The 19,611-nt window shown below is 41.0% G+C and overlaps 1 long non-coding RNA gene across 1 annotated transcript in view; it reads left to right on the top strand.

Moving 5' to 3' along the window:
* Nucleotides 1-221: 221 nt before the first annotated feature.
* The window catches only part of LOC310712004, a 57,825-nt gene continuing 38,435 nt past the window's right edge, over nucleotides 222-19,611 (top strand). The window contains exon 1 of the long non-coding RNA XR_014528718.1: nucleotides 222-787. This is a non-coding gene — a long non-coding RNA (uncharacterized lncRNA). The remainder of the gene's footprint in view (nucleotides 788-19,611) is intronic.

Raw genomic sequence — 19,611 nt, forward strand, 5'->3', positions numbered from 1 at the left:
AAAACATACAATACAATACAAAAAAAGAAACAAACCAAACAAAACAAAACAAAAACCATTTAAAACACAATCCAATTTCAACATCTTATCTTTCTTTCCCTTATTTCCTCGACCTCCTCACACCTCCCTTTTTGTATTCCACTTCTGTTAATTGTTTCAGCAATTCCTTTCCATCTTCCTCTGTTTTCTATCCTATAATTGTCTTAACACCTTCTAACCATATTCAGTGGTGCCTCGCAAGACGAAATTAATTCGTTCCGTGAGTTTTTTCGTCTAGCGAATTTTTCGTCTTGCGAAGCACAAAATCCCATAGGAATGCATTGAAATTCAATTAATGTGTTCCTATGGTCAAAAAAAGTCCAAACAAAGCCAAATTTGGTACAACAAGAGTTTATTAAGTGCTCTTTAAAGTCACACATACTGTAAAGAGCATTTCAAAAATTGAAGGAACAATAAATTAAGTTTCTAAACATGACAGAAAAACATTTAAAAATCAACAAAGTGTACAGTACATTTTCTAAGACTCTGGGGAACAACTCGAAGAAGGTTCCTCTTCCACTCTTTGCTTCTTGCTGAAGAACCCCCTCCTCAACTGTTCCCCCAGCCACCCACCACACAGAAATTCAAATCCAGATTTTATTAAAAAAAACAGCAGAGTGGCCCAATGGTCACAGAAAATCATAAAAATGCAGGAAAAAACCACAAGCTTCCAGATTCTTGCAAACCCCTTCCCAACACCAAGTCCTTGAATTCCAAACACCCCAACCCAAAATCCAACCCCCCCAAAGTTTTAAAAGTTTATTATTATTTTTTTATAAATATTTTTATTGCAAATTTCAAACAAAGAAAAACCACCAAACATTTACAATCCCTTCACCAAGAAATAACAAACAAAGAAAGATATGCATAAACAAAAACAAAAATCTAAAATAAAAAAAACATCCTGACTGTTCATAACATATTTTTTCATACCTAACTGGACTTCCTCACATCTCCCTTCCATGCATTCTCAATAATAAAGTTATAAACAGCAATTTATTACCTTGTTTCAGTTCTTAATTTATACTTCTCAAATATTATGTCTCAAACTTCAAATAATTTTTGTCCAATACTTATTGGTTTAGTTCAAATATAATATTACTTTCGTTTTCTTAAACATCACTTAGTCTCATATATCTTTCAACTAAGTTGCTGGTACCATGCTCTTTTCAATCGTGCAATTTCTTAACATTCATACAGTTTATGCTGTTTTTGTAGATAGTCCTTAAATTTTTTCCAGTCCTCTTCCATTGTCTCTTCTCCCAAGTCTCGAATTCTGCCAGACATTTCGGCCAACTCCATATAGTCTATCAGTTGCGTCTGCCATTCTTCCAGTGTGGGCAAATCTTGTGTTTTCCAATATTTTGCGATGAGTATTCTTGCTGCTGTTGTTGCATACATAAAAAAGGTTCTATCCTTCTTTGACACTTTCTGGCCGACAATACCCAAGAGGAAGGCTTCTGGTTTCTTGGGAAAGGTATACTTAAATACCTTTTTTAACTCATTATAAATCATTTCCCAGAAGGCCTTCACTCTTGGACACGTCCACCAGAGGTGAAAGAATGTCCCTTCAGTCTCCTTACATTTCCAACATTTATTATCATGCAGGTGATATATTTTTGCAAGCTTGACTGGGGTCATGTACCACCTGTATATCATTTTCATAATATTTTCTTTCAAGGCATTGCATGCCGTGAACTTCGCACCGGTGGTCCATAACCGTTCCCAGTCAGCAAACATAATGTTGTACCCAATGTCCTGAGCCCATTTTATCATGGCTGATTTAACTATTTCATCCTGAGTATTCCATTTTAACAGCAAGTTGTACATTCTTGAAAGTACCTTAGTCTTTGATTCTAACAATTCTGTTTCTAATTTCGATTTTTCCACCTGGAATCCTATCTTTTTGTCCGAATTAAAAACCTCCTTAATCTGGGCGTAATGTAACCAATCTCGCACCTTGTCCTTTAATTTCTCCAAACTCTGCAACCTCCAGGTATCTCCAACTTTTTCTATTATTTCACAATATTTTGGCCATACGGCCTCCATATTGAGTCTTTTCCGAGCCTTAGCTTCCATTGGTGATAACCACCTTGGGGTCTTATTTTCTAATAAGGTTAGAAAGGTTAAGGTTATATTATGAAGCTGCAGCTTTCTGCTGGATGAAAGATTGGCTACTTTTAGAGAACACTGATGTCCTGGATCTGGAAGGGTTTAATAATGCTTTTGGATGGCATGCTTATTTGTGGTACGACAAGGTAAAGGTTCACAAAGCGTTCAAGAACCATGTTGTCAGGAAAGCAATATTTAATGTCTGGATAAAATAAAAAGTTTTAAAAGTTTAAAAGAAGTTTTGGAAAAGCTTCAAAAATCACCAAAGTCTTCAAAAACCTCAAAAAAGGCTACCACACCGCGTTCTATGAGTTGCTCCTCGAAGTCAAATCACAACTGTATTAACGGTGTTAAGAAAAAGGAAACAAACTTGCAAGACGTTTTCGTTTTTCGTCTTGTGAAGCAAGCCCATAGGGAAATTCGTCTTGCGAAGCAGCTCAAAAAACGGAAAACCCTTTCGTCTAGCGAGTTTTCCGTCTTGCGAGGCATTCGTCTTGCGGGGCACCACTGTTTTTCCCTTTAAAGCTTATTAATCTATTTATACTTAATTCCTTATAACATTTCTACTAAAGCCATATAACTCCATTCCAACATTTTTCTAACATTCATTAATTTTACAGTATTTCTGTAAATAGTCTTTAAACTTTTTCCATTCTTCTTCCACCGACTCTTCCCCCTGGTCTTGGATTCTGCCAGTCATTTCCGCCAATTCCATGTAGTCCATCAACTTCATCTGCCATTCTTCCCTGGTGGGTAAATCTTGTGTCTTCCAATATTTTGCAATGAGTATTCTTGCTGCTGTTGTTGCATACATTTAAAAAGTTCTATCCTTCTTTAACACCAATTGGCCGACCATGCCCAGGAGAAAGGCCTCTGGTTTCTTAAGGAATGTATATTTAAATACCTTTTTCATTTCATTATATATCATCTCCCAGAATGTCTTAATCCTTGGGCACGTCCACCAAAGGTGAAAGAATGTACCTTCAGTCTCATTACATTTCCAACATTTATTATCGGGCAAATGGTAGATTTTTTGAAGCTTAACTGGTGTCATGTACCACCTGTAAATCATTTTCATTAAATTTTCTCTTAGGGCATTACATGCCGTAAATTTCATACCTGTGGTCCATAACCGTCCCCAGTCAGCCATCATTATGTTATGTCCAACATCTTGTGCCCATTTAATCATAGCTGATTTCACCGTTTCATCCTGAGTGTTCCATTTCAACAGCAAGTTATACATTCTTGACAAATTCTTGGTTTTTGGATCTAACAATTCTGTTTCCAATTTTGATTTTCCACCTGGAAACCAACTTTTTTGTCCAATTTGTATGCCTCCATTATTTGATAATAATGGAGCCAATCTCGCACTTTGTTTTCAATTTTTCAAAGCTCTGCAATTTTATTCTGTCTCCATCTTGTTCCAGAATTTCCCAATATTTCAGCCATTTGGCCTCCATATTGAGTTTTTTCCTGTGCCTTCGCTTCCATTGGTGACAACCATCTTGGGGTTTTTCCCCCTAACAAATCCTTATATCTTATCCAAACATTAAACAATGCTTTTCTAACAATATGTTTTTTAAATGCTTTATGTACTTTTACCTTATCGTACCACAAATATGCATGCCAACCAAATACATTGTTAAAACCTTCTAAATCCAACACTTCAGTATTTTCAAGAAGCAGCCATTCTCTCAGCCAGCAAAAAGCAGCTGATTCATAATAAAGTTTAAGGTCTGGCAGGGCAAATACACCTCTTTCTTTAGCATCCGTTAATATCTTAAATTTTATTCGAGGCTTCTTGCCCTGCCAAACAAATCTAGAAATATCCTTCTGCCACTTCTTGAAACAATCCATCTTATCCAAAATTTGCAATGTTTGGAACAAAAATAACATCCTTGGCAGCACATTCATTTTTATCACAGCAATTCGGCCTAACAATGATAACTTCAAATTTGTCCATACTTCTAAATCCTTTTTCACTTCAGTCCAACATTTTTCATAATTATCCTTGAATAAGTTCACATTTTTAGCAGTCATGTTAACCCCTAAGTATTTCACTTTTTTAACCAATGTTAGTCCTGTCTCCTCCTGAAACTTCTCTCTCTCATTCATAGTTAAATTTTTCTCTAGAACCTTGGTTTTCATCTTATTCAACTTGAAACCTGCAACCTGTCCAAATTCTTGAATCAGTTCCAATACCCTTTTAGTACTAGGTTCTGGCTCCTATAAAGTCAATACTAAATCATCAGCAAATGCTTTCAATTTGTACTGTTTAGCTCCCACCTGTATACCTTTAACCTCTTGGTCCTTTCTAATCATGTTTAGCAAAACCTCGAGGACCGATATAAAAAGCAATGGAGAAATTGGGCAACCTTGTCGTGTTCCTTTTTCAATCTTAAACTCTTCTGTCATCACATTATTCACAATTAATTTTGCCTTTTGTTCTGAATAAATTGCACCTATACCATTTTCAAAACCTTGTCCTACCCCCATCCCCTGTAGATTCTTCTTCATAAAACTCCAAGAAATATTGTCAAAGGCTTTCTCTGCATCCACAAATATCAAGACTGCTTTAGTATTAATATTCACTTGTAGTTTTTTCTAGAATATTAATTATATTCCTCGTATTGTCAGACAAATGTCTGCCCGGGAGAAAGCCCACTTGGTCTGTATGAATTTCTTCTGCTAACACATTTTTTAATCTTTTAGCCAAAATATCTGCGAAGATTTTGTAATCCACATTAAGGAGCAATATAGGGCGGTAGTTCTTGAGCTGTGTCTTTTCAGTCTCTGTTTTCGGTATAAGTGTAATGTAAGCTTCCTTCCACGACTCTGGTGCCTGTCTTCCTTCCAATATTTCATTGCAGACTTCCTTCAATGGTTGTATTAACCATTCTTTCAACGATCTGTAATATCTTGAAGTCAAACCATCTGGTCCTGGAGATTTGCCTAATTGCATGTTTTGGATGGCCCCTTCCACCTCCTGATCCGTTATCTTATAGTTCAACATTAACTGTTTTTCCTGAGAGATTTTATATAGTCCATTCATTTAAAAAAATCGTTCAATATCCATTTCTTTTTGCTTCTCTTGTGTATAAAGTTGTTTGAAGTATCTCTGAAAACACTTCCTAATCTCCACTGGGTTCTGTATATTCTTTCCTTCCACTTCCAAGTTCGTAATAGTATTGAGTTTTTGTCTTTTTTTCATCTGCCAGGCCAACAATTTTCCACACTTATTTGCCAATTCAAATGTCTTTTGCCTCATCTGTTTGATCTTCCATTCTATTTCCTGATTCATCAGCTTCATATATTGTGTTTGGTATAGCTTTATCTCTTTCAGGATCTCCTGTGACTTTGGTTTTGCTCTCAGTTTTTTCTCTCCTTCCTTTATTTTCCCCAGGATTTTATCCTTTTTTTCATTCTGAATTCTCTTCTTAATTGCATTCTGTTGTATTAGGAATCCTCTCATAACCGCTTTGCTTGTGTCCCAAATTACTCTTTTTTCCACTGTAGTATTCATATTTATCTCAAAATAATCTCTTAGAGGTTTTTTTGGCCTTCTTAGTCACCTCTTCATTCCTAAACAAAGTAACATTCATCCTCCATCTAAAGGAACCAATTGACGTCAATTTCATTTCCATCTTCACAGAATTATGGTCAGAGCAAGTTTTAGGGCAAATCTCCATTTTGCAGATCTTCGGAACCAGTCCCCTGGTTACCCAAATTTGGTCAATTCTTGTCCAAGTCATTTTAGCCTCAGAGAAAAAAGTTCCCTCTCTTCCCAGAGGGTTCTTCATTCTCCAAATGTCAACTAAGTCCATACTTTCAGTCATGTCAAAAAAGGTTTTTGGTAGTCTACCATCTTTGGTGACTACCTGTCTCTGTGCCTTGTCCATATTTGTAGACACCACTCCATTCATGTCTCCCATCAAGATCATATTGTAGTCCATATAGTCCATCAAAGTCTCATGTAGCTTCTTAAAGAATTCCGATTTTCCTTCATTTGGTGCATAAATACCTACAATCAGAAATTTCTCTCCTTGTAATTGAATTTCAATTGCAACAAATCTTCCTTGATCATCTTTAAATATGAATTTTGGTGATAGGCTCTCCTTTGCATAGAGGATCACTCCTCTTTTTTTAACTTTATCCGATGAAATAAATTCTTGGCCTAATCTTTTATTACTCATTATCTTCCTATGTAGCCTTATCACATGTGCTTCTTGTAAACAAATCAAGTCCAAATGCTCTTTTTTCAATAAATGAAATACTCTCCGCCTTTTTTCGGGGGAGTTCAGTCCATTCACATTCCAGCTCAAGACCTGCAACGCCATCATGAAGTTACTCTGGTACCCCCCCCAACTGCACCCAATGCTTGCTCCTCTTCTGTTGGTAGTGGTGGTGACACGTTCACTGGGAGGTCCAATCCAAAGGATAATGTCGATATATCCAATGTTCCCCTGTTTGGTGATCTTTTGTCCGATGCTCTTTGCTCTGGTCCTCTATCTGGTGATCTTCTATCCAATGCTCTTTTCCAATTCCCTTCTGCAGATCTTCTTCGTATTTAATCAAAAACTTTATCTTCTACTGATCTTATTTTTATTTTCCTTCCTTTGAAACTGAAAGATAGGCCTTGGGGGAACTCCCACCTAAAGATGATTTTATTCCTTCTCAGCAGAGCAACAATATCTCCGTAGTTGGATCTAAGATCCAAAAGGTATTTTGGAACGTCTTTAAAAATTTCCACTCTTGACTGATGTATTTCTAGATTCTTCTGGTAGTGCCAACCCAAAATTTTGTCTCTCTCTTCTTTGGTCCGGAGAGAAATCAAACAGTCTCTTGTTCTATTCGTCTCTTTCTTCCCTCCTCTTCCAAGTCTAAATGCCCTCACAATTCTAAACTTTTCTTGACCCAAGTCCAATTCCCAAAAATCAGCAAATTCCTGTGTAAGAAAATCTATCAGGCTTTCCTTCTCCAATTCCGGTATGGCTCTAATCCTCAAATTTGTCTGTTTTTCTTTAAGTTCAATCATAGCAAGCATCACCTTGTGTTCGTCAAGTTGCCTCTGTAGGGTTGGAACTACCTCTTTCTCCAATTGAGTTACTTTACAATCAGCTGCAGCTGCCTTCTCCCTAGCTTCCTCCGCAGTCTGCCGTGTCAAAGTAGATTCCTGTATCAATTTCTGAATGGATTCTGTATTGGTGTTCACCTTTTGTCCCAAGTTATTTATACTTTCTGTGTTTAAAACAATGTTATTAGTTGCAGTATCCACTTTCTTCTTAAGCTGTTCCAGTGAATTATTTATCTTACTTAATGCAACTGCTAGAGCCTCTTCTGTCGACATTCCTTTTGATTTTAAATGTACTGATGCAGAAACAGCAGCCGCAGAAGAGGCAGAGGAGCCTGATGTTGAAGCTCTCCTGGGTTGCTGCCAAGTCTTACCGGATCTCAATGTTCCCCCAGCTGCTGGCTGTTCTGTTTTTCCCTTTTGATTTGCCAAAACACTTAACAAATTCAAGGTCAGTCCCAAAGTCTCATGGTTTCTTATCTTGTGACTGGAAATTCCCCTAGCCCAGCTCTTATAAAGCAACCAATTTTAAAGACTTCCACTAGGGAGAAACAGTTTCTATTTGTAATAGTCAATTAGTATTCTCTTTCAAACACAAATCCGGAGTTATTTTCAATTTTTCAGTTACTTTTACTCCTTTTTAGTAACAGCCGGAGACAATAGAAACAATGTATTTCTCTTATTTTGCTAGCTGTCAAAGAACGTTCTAAGCGCTGTCAATGAACATTCCAAAACGTCGGTCCTGCTAGCAGCCCGTTTCCAGGGTTAGAGTGGCAGTATTTTTACTCTCATCACTCACTCTGTCCACAACTTCCCCCCCCTCTTCTCCTGCCACCAAGGGGGGGGGGTTATACTCTTTTCCGATGGAAATTTAGTCTTTTACAAAAGGCTTTCCAAGACTTTAGCTTGCAGCCTTATTGCTTCCGTCTATTTACAAATGGGGAAGGCGGACTTCCTGTGTTGAACCTCCCCCGTTTCGATGCCAAATTAAACTTTTAAAGTCCAATTCTCCCTCTTCCGCTCTACTCACGGATAGTTACTTTGAAGTCAAATTGTCCACAGGAAAAAGTCAGTGCTCTCCGGCCACAGCTATGCAGCTTCGCTCCGTGGAAGAAGCAGACGATTTGAAGCACCGCGCCGCTCACCCCACTTCGCTCCGGATCCCCAAAATCGGGTTTCCCCGTGAGTAGGGGAAGCGCAAAAGGTGCCCGCCGAATCCCACACTCACAGGCTTCTTCTGTTTTCTTTAGTTTGTTTGGGAGGAGTGGGTATGCTGTGGTGCAGGTATTTTCAATTGTGTCCCTCTCTAGGTGTACCCATTGTTTTGTCTCATCTTCCAGTATATATGGGATTATATGGCGTATTTGGTTGGCAATGTAATGCTTCTATGTTGGGGATTCCCCATCCTCCTTCTGAGGTGGGGAGGTGCAGGTATTTGGAGCTTATTCTTGGTTTTTTGTGAGAAGATAAAAGAGTGTAGTTTTCTCTGCCAACTGCGGAGTTGGGTTGTGGGGATCCAGATTGGGAGGGTTTGGAATAGGTAGGTTAGTTTTGGGAGGGTGATCATTTTGATCATGGCTATTTTGTCTGAGAGAGTGAAATTCATGTTATTCCATCTCTTTAGGTCCTTGTTAATTTGTCGCCACAGGGGCTTATAGTTGTGGAGGTACAATTTATTGAGGTTTCTGGTTATTTGTACCCCTAGGTATCTGAACTTGGTGTGGCAAAGTTTTATTTTGGTGACCTTGGTGAGTTCTTTTTGGGTGTGAGGAGGGGTGTTGAAGAACATAGCTTCTGACTTTATAAAATTTACCTGTAGGCCCGACACCTTTGCAAATATGTTGAGTTCTCTGATTAGGGAGGTTGCTGTGCTTATGGGGTCTGGTGTTGTGACCATTGGTCGTCTGCGAAGAACCCTAATTTATAGGTTCTGTCTTTTATTTCCACTCCCTTGATGTCTGTGGCTGCTCGGATTCGGATTGCTAAGGGTTCCAGAGCCAGGATAAATAAGAAGGGAGACAGTGGGCACCCTTGTTTCGTGCCTCTTTCGATAGCTATAGTATTAGAATCCATATTGTTAGTTCTGCATTTTGCTGAGGCTTGGGAGTAAATTTGTTTGAGGATTTGTAGGAAGTTGGGGCCTTCAGAGAAGGAGAGGAATTTGTTTAGTGTCTTCTGAAAGAATTCTAGTTGATTCGAGTTTGGGGCATATATGGAGCCGATTGTCAGTTTGATTTTGCCATCTAGTGTCCCTTTAGCAAAAACGAATCTGCCTTTTTTATCCTTTAGGACTGTTGTGGCAGTGAAGTTCAGGTCTCTGCTGAGTATTATGCTACGCCGCGAGCTTTCCCTGAGCCTCGTGCGACCCACTGTTGACTGAAGTGGGGGTTACTCAGGAGTTTGCTCCCTTTGGGTGGGTTGTGTATTTCTTGTAGGAAGGTGATGTGTGGTTTCATGGTGTTTATGTATGAGGTGATGCATTTTCTTTTTATGGGGTATCCCAGCCCCCTCACATTTAATGTAATTGCTTTTAGGCTAGCCTTCTTGCTTATCTATTATGTAGGGTGATTCCATGCCAACCCGTCCAGGTTGTCCTGTGTCTCTCACTTTGTGTTGTTTAACAAACTGATGGGGTTGCGCTGACCTAGCGTGTGATGGGTGGGGGATTAGTGGGATTAGGATCAGGTTTGGGTTAAAGAGTGGGGGATAAGTTATAGAGAGTATCCTATATGTAGTCATATAGGTGTTTGTTAGGGGTATTTTGGGCCATCTGGCGTTTAGCCGGTTGGTCCTGAGTCTCAGCTGGCGTGGATGGCCTAGTTCAGGGGCAGGCCATCCTCCCTGTCGTTTGCGATAGGGGGTGGTCAGTGAGACAGTGTTAAGCGTCTTTGTGACGCCAATGTCGGGTATAGGGCTCATAAGCAGTGTTGCCAGTGTTATTAGCAACATGTTATTAGCAATATGTTGGGGTGGGGATGTGGGTGTTGGTACGCTCTGGTGCCACCATTGTGCTGATTGTGTCAGATTTTAGCTTGTCTGTGGGTTGTTGGGTGGTGGGGAATATGTTTTGAAGTCATCTGGACTGGCGTTGGGGTGGGGATCTCTGTGGAGATGCAGGGCTGGGGGGGTTGCTAATGGTGCTGGCTATATTTATGGCCTAGGGGGAGGGGGAAGGAAGGGGGAAATCACCAGTCCTTCAGTTCGAGATGTCTTCTGGGTGCTTCATTCAGCTGTGGTGGTTGTTGTAGGGTCGTCGATCTGTGATGTGTTGGTTTGGTTGATCCTGGTCTGTTGCCTTGTGCTGTATGTTCGGCAGGATGCTTCTGTGCGTGGTGGTGGCTGGATGTGCTGGTTTGCATTGTTGTGTTGCTTCTGTTGCTTCTTTTTCCTCTTTACTGTTGTCCATTTGTTTGGTGTTGTTTCATCATGGTGGTCATGATTGTCACTTGGTGGGTCTGTCGGTTGCCATTCCAGTGGAGGGTCGAGTTCAAGGTTCTTCAGTAGTTGCAGGACTTCAGGTATGTTGGTAGCTGTGTGTTGTGTTGTGCTGGTTGTTAATATAAGGCGGAAGGGGAAGCCCCATCGGTACTTGATCCCTGCTTGTTGGAGGCGCTGGGTGCATGGGCGTAGGTTTTTCCTCCGATTTAGGGTGTCCTGAGATAAATCCTGTAAGGCCAATATGGGGTTGTCTCCGTATCAAAGGCTTGTTGTTGAGTTTCTTAGGTTGTTCCATACCTCTTCTTTCTTTCTGTAGCGTGCGAAGCATACAATGATGTCTCGTGGGGGGACGTTGGGTTTCGGCATAGGTTTTAGGGCTCTGTGAGCCCTCTCCAGGTCGCCTACCTTGAGTGTCAGGTTTGGGAATGTATTTTTCAGCCAGCGTACAATTAGGTCTGCTGGGCTTTTCTCCTCCACTTTTTCAGGAAAGTTGCGGAAGCGGATGTTACAGCGTCTACTACTAAGTCTGCCGGTTTGATTTTCATGGCTGTGTTTTTCATATCTACTATTTCCAGGTGGCTTTCCAGTTTAGCCACTTTATTATTGACACGTGTGTTTTCCTCTCGGTACTTCTCTACTATTCTTTCTTGTATAGAGTTTTTTCTTGTATAGAGTTCTTTCTTGTATAGAGCTTTGCTAGAGTTTCCATTTTGGAGGTCATGTCACTGAATGCTTTGAGTAGTTCTGTTAGTCTCATTTCCACTTCCTTCAGTTCTTGTTTTGTTGCTGGGTCGTTGTCATCTTGGGGGGGTTGTTGTGTTCTTGGTGCTGTTTGCCATCTCCCTGGTTGGTGTCATCGCAGTCTCGTTGATGTTTTTGGTTTCAAATTTGTTTGGCATCCTCTTGGAGCAGGGTGTGTCGTGGTTAGGGGTTGTGGTGATTGCTGGGTGTTGCTGATCTGTTGAGCTGAACAGGCGTTGTTGACTGGTGGCTTTTATAGAGCGTCTGGATTAGGCCGTCATTAGTGTCCAGTCTGGGCTGGGCTGTAAGGGCTTCTCTGGGGTTCCCTCAGTCGCCTCAGCAGTGTTCCCGAGGTGGGGGGGCAGCCAAGCAGACAGATGAGTAAGCCAACAGACAGACGGTTCACATAAAGGGGATGGTGGGCAGGGGTATGAGAGATTGGTGGGGTGGGGTCAGAGGGAGAGTGTGTGTTGGGGGGGTTATTCGTGGGTGCACCTGTGTGTACACGTCTGTGCACGGATCCTCACGAAAGGGGTATTGGGGCCCAGTTGAGGGTGGAGGGAGGGGTTAGGGGTTCGTAGTCAAGAATTAGGAATTTCAGGATGTCAAGGATGTGTTCAGGAAAGCAGTGTAGAGTTTGAAGGTGAAAAAGGAGGGGAGGAAAGGGGGAGAAGCAGGGGAGGGGAGGAATGGAAGTCAAGAAGGGGTGAGAGAAAAGGAGGGAAGGAGAGGAAGGAAGGAAGGAAGGAAGGAAGGAAGGAAGGAAGGAGGAGAGAGAGAGAGAGAGATAAGGGGGGAAGAGACAGGGAAAGATGAAAATGTTTGGTTGCAGTGGTGGTTCTAGTTATAGTATGAGGTAAGACCCCTGGGGGGGGTTGCTACTGAAAGTGTGTGGGGAGGTATGTGTATGGAGATTTTAGGGTTAGGAGGGTAAGAAAGACCAGAGAAGCAGACTAAATCAAAGAGGGGAAGCGGGGGGGGGTGAGAGTTCTGAAGATGTTGAAGTTGTGGTGCCTGGCAGTAGTATTTGTATATCAAATGCCAGAGGTAAAAGTATTGTAGGAATGAAAATGTATAGAGAGCCCTTTTGGGAGGGGCAAATTTAATATAATAATGTGTATGTGTTCTTTTAAAAAGGAGGGGGGAAGGGGAGACAGAGAAGAAGAGGGGGAGGGGGAGGAAAGGAGAAGAAAGGAAAAGAAAAAGGGAGGGGGGAAGGGCACCAGTGGCAGTAGCACTGATATGGGGGGAGTATTTTTATTTGATTTTGATTTTCAGGGAGGATGGTAATATTGTAGTTGCAGGACAATGGGGGGGAGGTAAGGCTCCCTCCTCAAAAACAGACAAGCTAAGAGACTAAAGGGGGAGTAAGAGGAAAAGAGGAGTAATAGTAGTATTAATAATAAAAAGGATTTTTTAAAAAGGGGAAGTAATAATGATGATAAAAAATAGTAATTAAAAACTAAGTGTTTCCCCCTTTTTTCAAAAAATAAAAATGAGGGTAGAGACTGGGGTAAAAATAAGATGAAATACAGAAAATAGGGAAAATATGTTAGTGAGGGGCAGCTTGTCTGGTAAAAATAAAGTAAAAAATATTGGGAGGGAAGGAAAGAGGACAACAGCAACAGCAAAAAGTCCCCTTCCTTTTGGGGGGGTGATAAATGTGCTTTTAGGTAATCTATGGAAGTATTTTTAAAATGGTGGTAATAATAATTTAGCGAAAGGGCTGAAGATTTAGGGAAGGGGGGAAGGGAAAAAAGGGTTTGTTTGTTTTTAAAGGGGGTTAAAAATATATGGGGGAAAAGGGGGGAGTTTTGTGTGTTAAAAAAAGGTAGGGGATAGAGTTAATGAGAGTAATATAATATTAAAAAGTTGGTTGGTAATATGTTTTTTTTAAAAAAGGGGGGAAAATAGAAGAAAATCAGGGGAGAGGTAAAAAACACTCTCCCACAAAAAGGAAGTAAAAAAAAAAAGTAATAATAATAATTGAAAATTGAAAAAAGCAGGACAGGGGTCTGCGCAGCCTTCCTTTTGCTTCCTAGCTGAGGTTGGGGGAAGGGAGGCTCGGGTCAGGCTCAGCCACGTGTTTTTTCACGGCTTTCCTTGCCCTCCCAGGGTTCTTTCCTACCTCTCCTCCTTTCCCTTCTCAGCAGCAGCAGCAGCGTTGCCGATAGCAGCAGCAGCAAGCTCGGGCTCCGTGTTTGTTTTTTGGATGTTGTTTTTCCCCCTCTCTCCTCTCCCTCTTTGCCGGCTTAGGTCTCAGGTCGTCCCTGGGCAGTCAGCCGCGTGGCTGAGTGTCCTGGCTTTCTTTCTCGGCTCAGCCTGGGGGGAGGGGTCAGCAGCTCCCTTGGTTGCTGCACTGGGATCACCCGGTTCCTTGTCGGTTCTGGTGGCAGCAGCAGCAGCAGCAGTCCCAGCGGTCCGGCGCCAGCCAGGTAACCCAATTGATTCTGGCTGGCTTCAGGAGCTGCTCGCTGCTGTGGCTTCCGCCATGATGCCTCGCCGGAAGTCGATCTGAGGATTTCTTTCCCAAATTTAGTCATAATTTGGCCATCACTTTTGGAAAGGCGCACTTGGAGGGACTGCCGATGCCCTATTGCTATGAACAAATCCAGAAAGATCCTGGAACACTCAGTGGCTCGTAGAGTGGCTGCGCTGGGGGGCGTGTCATTGACCACCCCAACATCCAGTTCAGCAAGATGCACAAGGATGGCGTGGATCTTTCCAATGCGGGAAAGGATGTTTGGTTGGTTGATATATCTGCGGGGATTAGGGATTAGTTGCAGGTCTGAGGGTATTGGCGACGAGCTTTGCTCGAGTGGCGGTTAGGCACTGGTATGGGTATTGTAATGTAGATGTATGGGGGGAGGAGCACCATCACCTCCCCTGGATATTGAAGGGTAGTCCGGTAAAGGGTTCCGGGGTGTGTGGCCCCATCCAAGGGCCTATGGAGGCCAGGGACCAAGGCGCGCCCCCGAGCGGTGACCCCGGGGGAGTGCCTAGTTGATGGGCATCAGCTGTGAGGGGAAGGAGAAAGGTGAATGAGTCAGCGTGGAGGAGTCCCCGCCATAACAGAAACAAAGGCAAGCAGGAAGAGAAGCTAAGGAGTCAGCCTGCACACATGAAAGGGGAAAACAAAAGAGAGAAAAGAGAGTGTAGAAAAAACTAGAGGGACGCCTAGTGGCAAAAGAAGTGAAAGACGCGAGTAAAATCAACAGAAGACAATTAAGTATAGTGGTAGCTCCACCTATTGGGCTAACTGGAAATAACAAGAATAAACTGATATAACAAAGAAATGAACACTGTTTGTATATATTAGCTAAATTTGAAAAAACGTGCAACCTAAAAAATCCAAATAACCCAAACAAAAGAAGATTCCTGGTCTTACTCAATATAAGAGCAATTAAAAAAGAATTTGTAATTTATTTTTTTAAAGCGGAAATGGAGGTAGAAAAAGTGAAGCAAGCGAAACTCCCAGAAATAAAAGAAGCAGAGAGACCACATGAAACTGTTATTTTAAAAGAGGTATTGCTAGGTAGGCATCTCAATGGGATCGAAGAAGATTCAGACAACTATTGGCCTAGCCTCAGCCTCTAACTAAGCAAGGAGAATATCGATGGTGGAGAATGAGAGCAACATGGATGTTAAAGAGATATTATTGGCAATGGAAAGAATGAAGAAGAACCTAGGAGATAAGATAAGCACCCTAGATGGAAATATTAAAATCTTAGATGGAAAAGTGGAGATTATGGGCACTAAGATTGAGAAAAATTCCACATTGATAATGGACCTTTCTAATCAAGTGACCCAACTGACAACAAAGAACAAAGAGCAAGACAAGATGGTGCAGGAGTTAAAGAATAAGTCATTAAAACAAGAGGAAGCCATGAACAATATTCAGGCGGATCAAAGAGATTCAAGGACAGTCCCAGAGAAAAACAAAGAGGAGCTGAGGAAGGTTCAGGAAGACACCCTGGATGCAATTGCTGTCCTTGAGATGAAGGAAAAGGAGATGTTGTTGCACTTCCGAGGAGTTAAAGAGAACCAGGAGGAAGAAATTTCAACAAAACCATTGAAAGAACTGGTGGATTGGTTAGGGGTCGAGGAAGATGAACTACTTTTGGACATTGAAAAAATATTTAGGATTAAGGTGAACAAGTCAAGAAACAAAAAGGGACTGGGAGATTGTTTAGTATTTCTGAACTCGAGGCTACTCAGGGGAAAAAATCCTATTAAAGAATAGAACTGATCCCTTGTGTATAGAGGGCAAAGTAATCGAGATTATGAAGGAGATCCCAACCAGGTTGTTGAAGAGGAGAGATAATTCCAGATTCTTAACGACAGCGCTGAAGAAGAATAAAATTCTGTTTAGGTGGGAATTTCCCGAAGGACTTACCTCTACATATAAAGAGAGAAGAAGAACCCTTAGATCGGTGGAGGAGACCAGAATTTTTTGGAGGAAGTACTGGGAGGAGCTGGGAGGAGAAAGGCTCCAAGAGTGAGAAGAAACAAGATAAAGCTAGAATTATTATAACGACTCCTAACTTTTGTGCCCTTATGTTGTTGTTGTTGTTGTTGTTGTTATTTCTTTTTATTTACCAACTACCTCCGATTTTAAAGTAGTTCATATAAATTTAATAAAACTGGATGGCCTTTATTTCCTGGAATGTACCTTAAAGAAAGGGAAATGGGATATAATATGTCTACAAGAGACCCATGTATCTAAAGATCATATACAGGTACTAAAAACCAAGAACTTGGGTCTGGAGTTTATAGAAAAGAAAAGAGGGGTGGTAATTTATGTAAAACCAGTGTTAAGTCCACAACTAATATTTCAAGATGAGGAAGGTAGAATAGTAGGAGTAGAAATACAAAGAAATCAAGAAAAGATAATAGTGGTAGGAGTGTATGCTCCAAATAATAATATATCTGAATTTTACAGAAAATTGGAAGAGAAGCTTTGGGAATTTGAGAATGGAAAGATAATTATGAGGGGAGATGTGAATGGAGTTATATCTATTGAAATGGATAGAACCGAGAGAGGGGGGAAAGCAAACTGAGGCAGACTACCATTATCGTTCTTCCAGTTGACTGATAATCTTAATTTATTCGATACCTGGAGATTGAAGCATCCCACTGAAAAGGATATTACCTATTTTTCCAAAGATAAAAAATCGGGAGGGAGAATAGAGGCAATTTGGGCCTCGAAAAAATTGACATTGAGCTTGGTAAAAGCAGAGATTCTGAATAAATCTCTCTCAGACGATAATCCAGTTATTGTACACATAAGATTTAAAAAACATACGACAGGGAGGTGGAGGATGAATGATGAGGTTTGGAGAGATGAGCAAAAGGTGAATAAAATGAGGGAGTTGTTGAAGGAATTTTTCGAAATTAATGAGAGACATGGGACAGACAGGAAAATCATTTGGGATACCAGTAAAGCCTATATGAGAGGAATTGGAATACAACAAATGGCAAGAATAAGGAAGGATAAAGCAAAGGATACTATGGAAATAAATAAACAGATAAGGGAGAAGGAAAAAGAAGTGTTGAAAAATCCAAAAGAAGAGAGTATAATCCAGAATATAAAAAATGTACAATCCCAATTACATAAATAATTTAATAAACAAAGAGGTAGAAAATAAGATTAAATGGACAAAACAAAGGTATTTTGAATCGGCAAATAAACCCGGTAGAATGTTGTCCTGGCTAACAAAGGAGAAATAAGCGGATAGGGTTATAAATAAGATTATTGAACAAGGAAAAGAAATTACAGACCCGGACCAAATAAAAATGATGTTTAGGAATTTTTATAAAAAATTATACGAGTTGGAAGACAAAGATGAGAATAAAATGAAAGAGTATGTAAGAGAAAACAAAATCCCTGAAATAGATGGCAAGGAATTTAGTAATTTAAACTCGTGCATAAGCTCAGAAGAAATAAGAGAGGTGATAAGGAAAATGGAAACTGGGAAATCACCAGCCCCAGACGGAATACCAGTTACATATTACAAGAAACTAGAAGAAGTAATAATCCCTAGACTTAAAAAGATCATGAATGAGATAATGGAAGAAGGGAAAACTCCTGACTCTTGGCGCGAATGGACCCAAATATTATAAAGAACTACAGGCCAATTTCACTATTGAATATTGATTATAAAATTTGCGCAGGTGTGTTAGCAAATAGATTGAAAAAATGCTTGAACAGAGTAATAGGCAGGGACCAGAATGGCTTCTTACCGGGGAGACAGATAAAACATAATACAAGAATAGGGATTGTTCTTCTAGAATATATTGATATGAAACCTAGTAAGAAGGTGGCAATGTTACTGGTAGATGCGGAGAAAGCCTTCGACAGTGTGGCCTGGAATTTTCTGGTCCACACTGTGGAAAGTTTGAAACTTGGGAACAAAATTGAGAATGGTATTAAAGCGATATATGAAAACCAGAAAGCTAAGTTAATAATTAACAATGAAATAACTGAAGAATTCCAAATTGAAAGAGGCACCAGACAAGAATGCCCTCTATCCCCACTTTTGTTTATTATGACGCTGGAAACACTCCTAATAGCGATAAGAAAGGACCCCAAAATCTAGGGGATTAGTCTAGGTAATAGACAATATAAAGTTAAAGCGTTTGCGGACGATGTAATCATTACTACAGAAAACCCAGAAGAAAGTATACCAGAAGCACTAAAGAAATTGTTTGAATATGGAGGAGTATCAGGCTTTAAGTTAAATAAAGAAAAACCTAAATTATTAACAAAAAATATGGGGGTAAAGGAACAGGAAGAATTGGAAAGAGTAACAGGCCTTAAAATTACCACGAAAGTTAAGTATTTGGGGATCTGGATCACAAATAAAAATACAAATTTGTGAAGAAGTGGAAGGAAATAAAAGGACATCTAAATAAATGGAATAAATTGAACTTGTTCTTATGGAGAAGGATATCCTTGATAAAAATGTCTGTTCTACCAAAAATGCTCTTCCAGATGATCCCAATAATTATCGGGACAAAATGTTTTAAAGGTTGGCAAAGGGATCTATCTAATTTTATCTGGCAAGGTAAGAAGCCAAGAGTAAGGTTCAAAGTACTGATGGAGCCTAGAGAAAGGGGCTGCGTGCATGACATGGCTGAAAGATTGGATGCTACTGACAGATACCGAAATCTTAGACCTGGAGGGCTGGGACAAAGTTTTCGGGTGGCATGGCTGCCTGCGTCACGATAAAAGAAAAGCACATAGAGGATTCACTAATCATTTGGTGAGAAAGGCCCTATTCGAAGTCTGGGAAGGAAATAAAACAAGAGTAACAGCCAAAACTCCCTGGTGGCTATCACCTATAGAGTCATCACCATGCATAGAAGCAATATGAAAGATAGCTGGCTAACATATAGGGAACTCGTAGAAGAGATCAAGGATTGCCCAACAGTAAAGAAATTTGAAGAATTAAAAGAGAGGGGGGTGAATTGGTTAGAATAGTTCCAATAAAAAATAATATTTGAGAAGGATGGTAAGCTTAAGGGGTTTGATAAAAAAAAATTGGTATGGGAAAAAGAAATTTTATATAACAACCAACAAAAGGCTAGTCCGTTAAAGGATTCCGCGGGGCCCAAGGCACGCCCCCGAGCGGTGACCCCGGGGGAGTGCCTAGTTGATGGGCATCAGCAGGGCTCCCCCTGCTGGTGTTGACCCTTCCGGGTCTTCAAGTAAGCAGGCCGATTGACACTTAGTGAACTGAAGGGTCAGTTGAAGCAAATAACAAAAAGAAAAAGGGTTCTGGGGGGTGTGGCCCCATCCAAGGGCCTATGGAGGCCAGGGACCAAGGCACGCCCCCGAGCGGTGACCCCGGGGGAGTGCCTAGTTGATGGGCATCAGCAGGGCTCCCCCTGCTGGTGTTGACCCTTCCGGGTCTTCAAGTAAGCAGGCTGATTGACACTTAGTGAACTGAAGGGTCAGTTGAAGCAAATAACAAAAAGAAAAAGGGTTCTGGGGGGTGTGGCCCCATCCAAGGGCCTATGGAGGCCAGGGACCAAGGCACGCCCCCGAGCGGTGACCCCGGGGGAGTGCCTAGTTGATGGGCATCAGCTGTGAGGGGAAGGAGAAAGGTGAATGAGTCAGCGTGGAGGAGTCCCGCCATAACAGAAGCAAAGGCAAGCAGGAAGAGAAGCTAAGGAGTCAGCCTGCACACATGAAAGGGGAAAACAAA

This window comes from Podarcis liolepis, assembly GCF_965112155.1.
Source record: "Podarcis liolepis genome assembly, chromosome: 7".
NCBI lineage: Eukaryota > Metazoa > Chordata > Lepidosauria > Squamata > Lacertidae > Podarcis > Podarcis liolepis.